General features: G+C 35.8%; 1 long non-coding RNA gene across 1 annotated transcript in view; it reads right to left on the bottom strand.

Annotated features, from left to right (window-relative positions):
* Positions 1–13,765, bottom strand: part of LOC112945467 — an 82,860-nt gene that overhangs the window by 20,487 nt on the left and 48,608 nt on the right. Inside the window, exon 2 of the long non-coding RNA XR_003249014.1 lies at positions 5,016–5,096. This is a non-coding gene — a long non-coding RNA (uncharacterized LOC112945467). The remainder of the gene's footprint in view (positions 1–5,015; positions 5,097–13,765) is intronic.

Here is a 13,765-nt window from a genome sequence, read left to right as displayed (position 1 = left end):
AAAGTTGTCATCGACGCACTGCAGAAACCTCCAGGACCGTTTGTGCCTCGCTGTGCCGTCTCTCCAGCTTTTTTATTTTTATTTGCAAATGAATATCTTGGACTTCTTTAAACTTTTTCTTTCCTTTTTTTTTTTTTTTTTTTTTTTTTTTTTTTTTTTTTTTTCTGTTCAGTTGCACTAGCTACAGTACATACAGAAACCTTTGGAATTACACAGTGGGATCCTCCCAGTCACTTAGTCTGGCAGTGAAATGTGCAGGTTGGACTCAGTCAATAGGCTTTTTATTGCACAGAAGCGACTGCACACCCTGAAAGTAGGGGATTGCTGTCTGATACTTTTTACAGACTCCCTGGACCCCATATATAAATGATCACAATAAAATCTTCACCCAGAAAACCTATTTCCCTGCTTGATTCTTCACTAGAGATTTCCAAGCACTTCTGAATTTCAGAAAGTTAGAAATAACCACAAAACAAAGTTCCGTTTTTCTCCATTCTTTAATCACAGCAACTGACAGATTAGTGACATTTAACCTTGAGTGTATTATTTCCTAATGCTGAGCTGGATTTTTTTTTTTTTTTTTTTTGTTACCATGTCCTATTAAACTGTTACTATCTAAAGTCATGATTTCAGAAGAAAAGAAAGTAACATCTTTTTGAAAAACATTTTTCAAAATGGTTTCACTCCCACTGAATTCAGAAAATCTTTTCCTTTTCCTCGCTGATGATATGAACAATGCTGTAGGCTGATGCAATTTGTTTTAAAGTTACCAGCTATCCAAAACAGTTCCTTGACAAGAATGATAGGATTTACCCTCCCTTCTCTCTTGATGCTCTGTTTACAATAGAGCCTTTTTTTCTCTTCACCCTTGATCCACTCTTTTGGGAGACTTTTTTTTTCTTTTTTTCTGCTCTACAATTTATCTGAAACCTCCCTCTGTGCTCTCCTCACACCACATACAAATTCAATACTGACAAGCCAGCATAGTTTAAATTATTCATGCGTCAGTGTACGTGAGCTGCAGTGCAACAATCAGCCGAGCAATCATTCCATTCACTGGTCTCTTGTGAACTTATTGATGAAAAAATGCAAGAAGATAAAAACTAGAATCCTTTCTTTCTAACCAAATACTAAATCTTGAGGGGAAAAAAAATCCATATAAGCAAATAATCATAAAATCACTAACAAGAATGTTGGTATAAATCAGAATACAGAACAGAATATATATAAAAATACAGAAAAATGGTATAAAATACACATAGTTAAAAAACTTTAAAATTGGTATTAAAGGACTGTGGAATAACTATTAGGACATATTTTAGACATCTGATATTAGAGCATGGAGAGCAAAAGTCCAAGCTGGATATTCATTTCTTTTCTTAGTCACCACAGCAAGACCATTTGCTTGACTTTTGTTTTACATGCTGGAGGATAAAAGAACTAGTAGATATTGTCAGGGAGACTAGGAAAATATCTCTCTTCTATCAAAAGTATTTTACTAAGATAAAGCATGGAACTGAAAGCCAGATTTATACGTCACACCACTAACAGAGTCAATATAAAAAATGGGATTTATTGAGATATGAGGAAGGTGTACACATTATAATGTTTTATTTTGAAGGCTATGAAGTAAAAAAATAAAGATTCTTTCCCTCTGAAATCAAATCTGCCACTTGTTGGTTTACTTTATTTGATGTGGAGAAATTTCTCCAGGATATATGATGATAGTGACAGGCCAGAGGCATATGACTGAGCAAGCAATGCTCCTTGTCTTTGAAAAGGCTTGGAAAAATAGCAACTACCAAAAGAAAAGGTTACTCTTCTGACCCCAATTCATATCAAAAGGCTTTTGATCCAATGATACTCAACTGCTTTACAGGCTTCATGTAGCCTGTGGTATCTGTTTATACTAGGAAATAAACAATGGCACAGGCTCACGCACAGACTCCCTGAAGYTGTACATGCTATTTAGCTAAAGGCATGTTCCCCAGGACAAGCTAGCCTGTCCAATTCACCACCTATGATCCTACACCCTATACAGTCCCCCAACGCTTTCCCAGAAGTCTGAAACCTCACGTTCTGCTTTCGGACCACATACCAGGGCATGCAACTTATTATACCTTTCCTGGTAGAAAAGCTTTACTGCAATGTACCACATGACTGTCCTCATGTTGTTTCTGACATTGTGGACCAAAGGGTAATTTTCATGTCTTTGGGGCTGCACGGAGCCAAGGGGAAGCTCTGCATGAGGCGGATGTTGCCGCGTCATGCAATCTGGCCTCAGGACTACTCTATTTACCAGCATAAATGTAGCCCACAGATCATTTGACATTGTTTATAGCTGCAGGGAATTAGAAGGGTGGGTTTTTTTTGTTTTTGGTTTTTTTTTTTTTTTTTACAAAAATAGGCTAGCTGAGAAGGCAAAGCATGTATTTTCTATAACACATTAATTGCTGGCCATTTGGGGAATAACCCACTGAATGAGCATTTCYATCTCATGCAACAGGTTATTTCTATGCTGTAATTTCTTGAGCCCCTCAACAGACTGCAGAAATACAAAAGGCAGAGAAGAAGCAGCAGACAGTGTGGAGTAGTGCTCCAGTGTCTGCCTAACACACGGTGACTGTTCTTATCTCCTGGAGAGAAAAGTATAAAGCCATTTGTAAAAATAAAATTCTATAATGAAACAATAGTAGTCATAACACACAAATAATTTCCACTTAAAAATCTACGTCCATAGCTCTGAACAGAAAAAAAAAATTAAAGATATAAACTCTTTAAGAATTTTATATTTTGAAAATAATTTTAAAGTAAACTGAAAAAGACTGAATTTTAAAGATACATTTAATTTGAAAATTCTTTGGTAGTTCAGTAGGCTTGCATGTGTGTATATTTACTGCTTTCTATGAACAGTTCCCTAAACTGTATTGTTAATATTGTTGRTTTCACTTCTTATTTTATTTTATTTTCCTGTGAGACAAGATTTTCTTTCACCTCCTTCCTTCCTCCTCTATTTCTTTCCAATGTTACCAATGTTTACCAATGGCAAAATAAAATAATTAAAGTAAGACCACCCTCTGGTAATGCCTTCAAGGTTACARCTTGAAGTTAAAGGTGCTGTTAATAATGATAACTAATGATATGGGTCTAAATTCTTCATATATCTTAAAAGTTAAAGTCTATTATGACAGATATACAAGTTTAACATTTTCTCTTGTGTTTTAGGATTACAAGAAATTGGCAGTTAGTGATTGCTCTCCCTGCCTCTTTGAAGAATAAGATGTCATATTGACCACCTGGTAGAGTTCTTCTTCAAACACCACAAAATCTTACATCTTACAGAGCACTCCCCTCAGCAAGACAGCAAGTGATATTGTGCTGCTAACAGTTTACTCTTCTCCCCTCTCTAACACTGCTCTAAATCACTGTCAGGTCTCTCTGACAGACTTTCAGAAGTAGAAGAGATGAGACACAGAAAYAATTGTATACAAAGTATTATAAACTAAGAAGCTATTAAAAAATATTCTCTACTATAGCCAAAAAACCCCCAGCAACTCAGGGGGTGTGAAATCGTGCTGTTTTCAATAACTTTTGTTCACTCTGTAGGTTGTTAGTGGAGTCGGGAAAAAGGTTGGGGATAGGGAGCTTGTTTCTTAAGCATTTTAACTCACTGTCTTTTAGAAAAACAGAGATATTGACTATGTGGCTGGCTTTCATGTGAACAAAGCAAGATCCGGGAAYGCACCTTAGACCTTAGGGACGCTATGTTTTATGGTAGGTGGTATGCTAGGAGTCCACTGTGAGTACTTGTATTTACTCAGTACTTGAGATTGACCCAAATTGACCCAATTTTCCCTGAAAAGCAGATATCAAACATCTGACACAAGTCTGAAGATATTTCTATGTATGGACACAGGGAAGCATGAGCCACATCCTTGGAATCTGAAAGCACAACRTTACCTGATACGTGGACACAGCATGGTTTATTTTTCTGATAGCTCTGAGTACTTYTGATTAAAGACAGAATCTTACACTAGAAAGGAATACTTCTGATCCATATGCTTGTAGGGCACTTGGCCACAGACCAGTTCTATGTTATTGTATTACTATATATCATTAGTTGTTTATAATTTTTTGTTATCACCTGCATTTTTTCAGACTCTTTCTTTCCAAGCTGGCTCTGTTGCCTCTGAACTCCTCTGAAGGTGGAGGTGTTGCCTCTGAACTCCTCTGTATTGTAGCAGTTAGTGTCATACTTTAGCTCTAGAAATCTGAGACCTGGAAATGTATCTTCTACTTTCAGAACTACTCAGGAAAGCATTGAAAATTGTCCTTTCACTTGATTGCCTGAGTGATGTCAGCCATGAGCTAAACATGAGACCAATTTTGAGGCCACAGTACCCCACTGCCAAGTACAATGAATGAATGTAAATTGAAAAGATTCAGGAATAAGTGCTTAGTATGATCCATAACTTAAATTGTGATCTGCACAGATGTATTGCAAGATTGCTCTGAGATATTAAAAAAAAAAAAAAAGAAAAGAATAAAATGTTGACCCCTGTCCCTTTCAGATACATCATCTATGTATGTAATCGTGATGTATTTGGCAAAAGCACCTCAGACAGGTAGGATGGATGAGTCTTACCAAGCACAGCCATCTAAAAATTAAGTTTCCAATCTAAAGCAACCTCGTTAGTCATGTAAGTTGGCTCTTTCTCTTCTCTGCATAGGAAGAACTGAGAAGATTACGGAGACCACATTAGACAGAGGGAGCTCCAGGGGTCAGTTCCTCCTACCTACCCATCTCAGACATCATCTTAGCTGTCCTCCCACCTGTCTTACACTCCCTCTGATGAATTATCCTCAGAGATGCCTAGGCTAACATGTCTCTCTTTTCCGTAATGGGAATAAAGTGATATTCACCTGCCAGTTGATACTTACATACCACAGTGCTCTCTCTCTCTCACCCACACATACAGCAAATGAATACATATACATTCAGTTCCTTTCCTTACATGTTTATATCTGTTCCACATTTAACAACGAGTCTGTTGTCCTCTAAAGCAGGCCAGTGTCCAGTCAGTGGTTTACRGTACCTAGCAACAGTGAAATAATAAATTTTAAGGTATCTTAAAATAGTGCTTAGACTTAGTATTAATTTTTTAAACAAAATAATATCTATGATCATATTTGAATTATCGCATTGAAATCTACTGAAACATTCAATAGTTGAGATGTAGAATTTAAACAGTAAAAACACATATTTTCACAGATATCTAACATAAATATTTAATAATGTTTAATACTAGCAAATATAAAAAACAATCTTTTTTTTTAGAAGAAATTGCCAGAAATCTTTTTTTTTTTCTGTGTATATGTGTTTTTATTTGTGCATGCATTTGTGTGCATCCAAAAGACAAATGTTACTCAAGCAGAGTTAGCTTTCATAACTAGGAAGTCATCTTGAAAGTACTAAGACATTAAAAATACTATTTAACATAAAATCCTAGTTTTGCATTCTTTTGAAATACATTCTACTTGTTTCATAAAGCCATTATCTATAATTCTACCACATTTTTTTTTCTTTTTTATGAGTATCTATTCATCTTCAGTCATAAAATATTCTTGGACAAAAGGTGGGACTTCACTTTTATCTGGATGGAAACTTTTATCTTAAAGCAATTGCACAATTAAGTCTTCCAAGACAAAGAAAATTCGTACAGATTTGTAGCTATTGTAGAAAACACAGTAATATTATCTTTGACATTTATCTTTTCTTACACTTTTAATTAAAAAGTAAAATAAAGTAGTGTCTAGAATTCACAATTTCTGCAGTACAATCTCAAATAAGTTAAAGACTTTGGGAGTTTAACTTTGGTAGGAGTAGGATTTTAATGCAGCAGTTAATGAGATAGCTGAGAAAGTGTTGTAATTTCAAAGGAAAACCATACAAATAACATCACTTTGCTACAGACTAAGTTTCAGAATTCAGACTATGCAAAATAATATTTCATTTTTATTTCAAAGTGATACCCTTTAGGATTCTGCTGATAAAGGCCACTACACTGTCTCAGTGAAATTATCAAAATGTGTCTTATGTTCTATAGAAAGCTCATAAATAAATCAAGTATTCCTATTCAGCATATATTTCTCTACTGATTAATTGGATAAATAGCAATGTTATCATATGAAGAAAAAAAGAAAAGAAAGAAAAGATGCATTTTGTTAACCACATACATCACAGAGAAAAATTGTAACAGAAAAACTTTATGAAAGAATTAAAATTAAAGAGTTGACTTCAAACACTAGGCACAACAGGGAACACATTAAAGAATATAACTGGCCCCTTGTTGTGCCCAGATTGTGAGCTTTAGTTACAGTTTAAGACACAGTTTTGATATTCTTATACCAGACAGTTAACTGGTGCATTGCTTTGATTTTTGTTTATTTTAATGGATGTTTTGGCTTTGTTTTTGTTTTTGATTGGACTGGGATTTGTCTATTTCCCTCTGAGTTTGTTAATATTGATTATTTTGCAACTGTATTGGATAGGGTAAACTCTAAAGGGATTTGATTGCATTAACATACAATTAAAACAGCTATTTTTCTCAGAATTAGAAAGAAAAACATAGCTGAATAAAGAACAGGCAAAATAGAAACAGAAGAAAAAATCATAACGGAATTTCARTAAGGTTTCACTCAACAGTTACGTGCTTCTTTTAAGAGTTTGATTTCATTAAATGAAAGATTTTTCATATTTCTCTAATTCAAGTCAGCCTTTATTTTTCTTTGTATGATACAATACCACAAATCAACCTTATTTTAACTTTATATTAGAAGGATTCCCAAAATTTCAGTAGGGCCACTTACAAACATCAGCACTGTTCACATTAGTACAGATGGTTAAATAGGACAACTAGTATCTGTGCCATGATTTCGGTAGGCAGTCCAGTTATACTGTTTAAGGAACTCCATTGCTATAAGGAGCTTTTGGATATATATTGCTGATTTTTTACTGAGTATGTTACTACCTTAATTTAGTATTATATTTCTGAAAGAAAATAAGCTCACTTGGCATCAAAGATACATTCATCCCTCAGGATTTTGTCCAGCAAACGCTATTGCATCACTAGTCTTGTCTCCATTCATGTGTCAAACACTCTCCCCAGCGTAGTAAGCAGATTTGGGAAGACAAGGGAGATTTACTATTTACTTCATGTTGTACACCTGGGATGACCAGATATAGGCATGTACATTAGGATGGAGAGGGTGCCAGGAGCTGGTATCTTCCTTTCAGATGGTTGCTGTGTTATATGACCCCATTCACTTAAAGATGATGTCTTTCCTTTTACCCATTCCACTGTCCATATATCACAGCAAAAGCAGATTGCTCTCAGTAAGTAGTTTAGGGAAGGAAAATTTAGCATGGTATGCTGACTACAGAGATCTACAAGGACTTCTGGTGAATCTTTTCCTTTGTATCAACTAAACCACCAAGATCACTAGAGACCTTGTCCAAAGATAAAAAAGAGAAATTCATAGGACTTCTGGCTTCATGATTAAACAAGTTGCAAGTTCTATCATTAAGTCTTTTTTCAGTCCCTCATAAACCATCACAGGTGAATTATGGACACCAGCAAGCATCAATGATAGCTGGATTTAGACATTTTGGAGCTCTTGTAAGAACAGATCACTATGTTCTCCTCTTCTTGAAGACATCGCAGCTAAAGGATAACAGTGTGCATGGTGCCTGATACTGACCTACTGTCAACAACAAGGAACCAGACAGGCAGACAAAGAGCCAGCCAGCCAGACACACACACACCCCGCTCTGAATTCTTGTAAGGCCATAACAGTCTGGTGGAGTGTGACAATAGGCAGCAAGAAGCAATGCAGCAAAGCACTAGCACTGAGAACATTGCCAGGATTGTCATGACTTGCAGCACACGAAAGTGCACAGCTTCACATATAGATGTTTAGACTAGACTCATGCCTTGCAGACTGAATCCCAAAGGAGGCTTTAGGAGAGAAGCTGCAGACATGATGCTTTTCCCACTGCCGGTCTCATGGGCTAAGAGAGATGGCTTTACCTAAGGCTTAAGGGACCTGCAGAAGGTTGTGGAAAGGAGGAAGAAAAAGAAGTATGGACAGTGGAAACAGCAAAATGTGGATGCTGTATGAAAATCATGTTTTTTATTTTTCCCTGCTGTCTTTGTTTTGAGTTCAAAGTAGCAAAACCTCTCCCTGATTCAGGTGTAAAGCATCTTCCTGTTTTCTCTGCAACTGCTGTGTGCAATGCTATTGTCTCTTCTGACTAATGAAAGGTTTGGAGTGCTGTGCTACCACAGCTGCCCCGCACACTTCACTATTCCTAACCCTGGTAACTATTTCTATGCAGATGGGCCTGAGGCGTATGTCTGCCAGTGTTAYGGGTTCATCTGAAAACAGCTGAAGCAACTCACTATAGTGTGAATGCACACACAGACAAAAACCATTGCAGCAATTTGGATCCTGGTTTGCTAACTTAAATTTCTATAGTAAATCTATGCTGCGTAGGATTGCAGTCACAAGTGGCAGTATCAAGCTGCTCAGCTGCTTCCTCATATGTATGAAGAGGAGTTTGTTATTCCCCTCCTCATCACAGGATCCAGAAAGACTTGATTTTTCTTATACATAGCTACAATTTTTTTCATGTTCCCCCTCTGCAAACGTCTAAGATAATWTTTTTTTATGGATCTTTTGACTATCCAAGGCCTCAAGTAAAACAAGTCACTTGACCAAATTTTGGAGATTGCTGGTAATCCACTAGAATAGTGTTTCTTCAATTTGTCAGTGACGGTGAATGATGCATGACTTGGGATGTTAGGAAAGGAACAAGTTCTGCTGTGGCACTAGCCTAATAAAATGAGTTTTGGGAGTCTTCTGGAGCCTGGGGGTCTTTGGATGAGTTCTGTGGGTCTTCTATCCTAACAGAAGGGGAGTAGATCCCACCTGAGGCAAGCCTCCTTTGACTCCACCAGAGCTTCATGACAGAAAGACCTTACATCAGATGGGCATCTGAGAATCATTTGAAATGGGAGATTATGGAACAAAGAAGGGGGAAAAGTTAAGGACTAAAATGACAATATATTGTCATAAATATTGTCCAAACATGTTATTGTTCTAAAAAGAAGCCAAAAACCTCAAAACCTCATAAAGGCACAGAGCAAATGCACTTGACTTTGAATAAATAAATAAATAAATAAATAAATAAAGTCATATAATCTTTTTGTAAGCTGCTCAAGTAATTCTTTTAAAAGTGCAACTGAATAAATACCATACATAACATACTGTACAAAAATGCATTGTATTCTGAAAGTATTGCCCAGAACAGTGAATGACATGAGAATGTTTGGCAGAACAAACAGTTTCAGTACGAACACGATTGAGCTCGTGGGTCAAATTACTGTCTGCACCAGCTGAGGTACTACTGAGGTATAATAAAGTACAATCTAATCTTAACTCCTGAAGAACAGGCATAGCTGTATTCAGTCAGCAGTGTTTTGGACATTTGTTTGAATGGCAAGTCAAAATATATTAGATAAGTCTGTTTCTACCATGCTATGGTGGTGCAGCAATTTACTAAATTTTGCATAATTAAAAATCATGATAGAATTAAAAGTTGTGAAAAACTTCCTGTTTTAAATAGAGATSGTATCTTGTTTCTTATATGTATATTTTATAGTTTGTATTTCTAAGGTTAAGACTTTAAGAGTGATATTTTCAGTATTTTCAGAGTTGCTTTTCTGGTAACTTATTTACTTGTTAATGAAAACTGAAATTCTCACATATGAACCAGTTTCAGGACACCGCTGCATGTTGAAAAGCTCTACCTACAGTCCTAAAATTCAGAGCTACTAAAATGRGTGGAAGTCCCCTGACATATGTATCCACAGAGCACTTGGGCATCAAAAATGTCAGTTTAAAAGTGCCGCTGAACTAATTTTAGAGGAGAACCTGAATGAAGAATGTGAAGAATTTTGGATTCTTCTGTAATATTAAAGTAAATAACACTACAGCCTTCTCTCTGGGGCAAAACCCAATTAGCATTACTCAGTTACATTAATTCTGAGAAACACTCTTAGCCCTCCCTCAGCAAGTTGGCTAGGTCTAATCTGTCTACCTACTCAGTGCTAAATTCCTGAATCACACCTGGGAAACACCTTGGAGAGTGTTAATCTGCGTAGCTGAAAAACAGGTCATGGACTATTGCAACAATTAAATAAGCAGTACAAGCAACTGTATTACTATGCCCACATAAAAGGAATATTACTGTAATTATACTATGGATCTGCAGATAATACCATTATAGTCCATACGGCTAATGACACTAATCATGTGTAGAGCAAAGCAAAATTGAGCTGTTCAAAAAAGAGTTGTTTTTTTTTGGTAAGGGAAGATGTTTATTCTGCTCAGGCATTATTGTTTCTTATTTGATTTCCACTCTCCCAGTTCTTTGAAACTGGAAACAGAGACATCCAGTCTACAGGTGAATAGTATTTAGTGATAACTAAATGGCAACAGTTTTTTTTAGGAGACTAGAGGTGTTCTGTGATACCCAAGGACAGTAAAGTGTCATTGGAAATGGAAGAGAAGTTGGTAAAAAGAGCAACCCTGTAAATCTAGAGGAGCAATGAAAAGAGGATATACTTTAAGACTGAGAAGATGAGTATATGAGKTTTAAGTGGACAAGGATATTTTGAGACACAGTCAGAAATCTTGTATGGGAGCAAAGAGGGAAAAGAAGAGTTTGAGGTAGTGAGGAAAAGTGCCAGAGTGTCAGAGAGTGGGAAACAAGATAACTCCAAATGCAACCAAAGGGAGTATCTTTGTATTGTCACATCTACAAAAATTTTAGGCAAAATTGCTGTGTTGCATTTATGATTTCATGCAGTGAGCAAAGAATTTTTAAAGCAATATATCCATTTAGATAGATTTACAGTTATTTAAACTATACCTGCCAAAATGTTAGTTAAACTGATGCATTTGTGTATGTCATTGTGCATTTACACTGGAAAAACATGATCCAATCTTTATTTATACAGAAAGAATACCATGATTGGACAGTCAGCTTCTATGGTAGATTACTTTGCCTGCCATTCCCAAATGATTGTACGAGTTTCTTTTATATCTTTCTAAGAAAAGTATTCTGATCGTTTCTTTTACTACTGGTTTCTGGTATCTACATCAAGTAACCCTTAAGTTACGTGTTACAAACACTTTGTAATTTCAGAGGACTCTTCCACTGATGGAAATCATTACTTGTTTGCAGTCCAGGTCTGATGAGTAAGCAGAGGATTCTCAAATGTTTTTCTACCTGTATACTTCTACACAGAAAAACTGACCAGCCCTGCTTTCAACACAGATGAAAATAAGTTCAGTTTGGCAGGTGGAGAGTACTTTAAGAAAAAGGTGAGGGGTAAAACAATACTTTTCAATAGTCTGATTTTCCTTGCTATTGTTTAAAAAGCATTTTATATCCAGGAGGAAAAAAAAATGCAGCAAAAAACAACAAATAAGATTAGTTTCATATCTGGCAAATGTTAATATAAAAAAAAAAAAAAAAAAAAGAAAAGAGAGAGAGAGAGAGAGAGAAGTGAAACAGCCAAATCGATTTGAAATGCTCGGCTGCAGAAGTCATTTTCAGGCTGGATATACAACAACACAATCCCTAATTTCCTGACAAGCTCTGCCCTGGCATGGGAAAGAACCTGCCTTCATCACTGTAGAAACTTTTCATTGAATTCCTTGAAAGAAACATCTGCATCCAAACCACAAMGTGAAACTGCAAAGTATACATTGAGGATTGTTTTAAAGAGGCTCTCAAAAGTCCTCCTGCACAACCAAATGTACACTGGATAATTCTGTATTTGCTGAAATCTGAAATCAAGCCACAGTTGTACATTAACTTTGCAACTTAGTTCTCTGTTCAGATGAGTCCAAGTTTTATATATTTTAATATATATTATATATACACATATATTTATACTTATATGTATACTTATATTTATATTTATACTTATATTTATACTTATATTTATTTTCCCCTCAGTTAAGCTACCTTTATCTGCAAGCCAAGAAAAGTGCAAAACTGTTCTGGTCCCAGTGTAAATGTGTCAGAAATGCAGGAATATGCCCCAGGCTAATAAGCCATTGCAGAGGCAAATATTAACACTCCATTCGGTCCTGCATGTAGTCAAAGCATGTGAATTTTTCTGAATGATATCAGTGCCCARTGTGCCTTACTATCCAGTGTCTAATGCACAAGGGAGCAAACCTATGAATATTGGCACTTAAAGGCATAAGCAAACTCTATAGGATTTATCTAATTTGGGCACCTAAAACTTTCTTTTGGTTAGTGGAAAGAAACAGATAATTCCCACAGATGATCAAGAATGCCTTATTTATGAATCTAAGGTAATTAGTTTGAGGTGTAGCAACTAATGCTTAGCTACCTAAATTAGATAAAGCTGTGTACAGAACTGGAAATATCTTTTAAATAAAAGACAGTTGCTTGCCCTTTTAATGGCTGCACTTGAAGTCAGTGTTAGTTCTTTCCGATAATAATTACCCAAAATGCATTCATATGAATTTTTAATAACAAGCTAGAATTTTTTAAATTATTTTTTAATAAAAAATAAAAATATGGAGAGTTTTGGAAATATCCCACAGTACATAATATTACTATTTAGAGGGGTGCTTCTGAGGGGACAATGTGACTTAGCTAAGTCAATTCTTGGTCCCTCTAATCAAGGCTGCTAATACAGCCTGGTGACAGTTGTGCTTTTTTACTGTGCATCTTTGGAAACTACAGCTCTTTTTCCAGGAACTAACTCAGAATGGAGAATCACTTTATTTCTCTATCATATTGAAAGAGTCACCCTTAGCAACAGTCCAAGCTGTCTTTAAATTGGTGACCTATCAGTAAAACTGTAGTGGAACTTTATTGTGCAAATGGGAGAGACAAAATTCTAACTACTAACTACTGACTTTCAAAAGAACTAGGTATATATGTAGAAAAGCTGCAAAGCCACTGATCCCTGATATCTTGAAACAAAGAGCATTTGGTTTCTATAAGGCTGTCTGTTTACCATCAAGGTGTCCCCAGAATGCGCTTATGTTGGTAAAATGAGCTATAAGCGGGGCCCACAGGATAGAATAAGGACAAACCTTACCGAAAATACACATTAACCTACACAGTCTGATTCCATCTGTTTAGGAGAGAATGTGTGCCGGTTTTGAATCCGTCACAGGAAAATATTGGCTTTCATTTCTCATTTTCTCTGGTATAAATAGTATATTCATGTAATAGTTATAAATGTAACTATTTATAAAGATGACATGAATTAGGTAGAGAAATGTCAATGACTGTTGCCTATGTAAAAAAAGTAAAATTATGTATCGACTCACTGTGGCAAACAATAGCAAGAATGACACTTCTGAAAGAGAGGTATCATATTGAAGTGATTTTCAGGATTTTGCATGGTAGATTAGGGATGCCTTTCTTATTAACACTAACAGAAATCATATGCTTATATTTCTATCTCTGATATAAAGCAGAAGGTTTTCATTTCCCCTAGAATATAAAAGTTCATAATCAAAAAGGCAGTTACGGAAATTATTCCCGTGTTGTCAATAGTCCCAGATTGTGTAAGGGCCAAACAATCACTGTGTAACAAAAAGGAAAACTCTTTTTTTTTTTTTTTTTTTTTTGTAGCCGTGCTTG

The sequence above is a fragment of the Nothoprocta perdicaria genome, unplaced genomic scaffold, assembly GCF_003342845.1.
Source record: "Nothoprocta perdicaria isolate Ctin4 unplaced genomic scaffold, notPer1 scaffold_19, whole genome shotgun sequence".
Classification (NCBI taxonomy): domain Eukaryota; kingdom Metazoa; phylum Chordata; class Aves; order Tinamiformes; family Tinamidae; genus Nothoprocta; species Nothoprocta perdicaria.
This window is presented reverse-complemented; position numbering and strand designations above follow the sequence as displayed.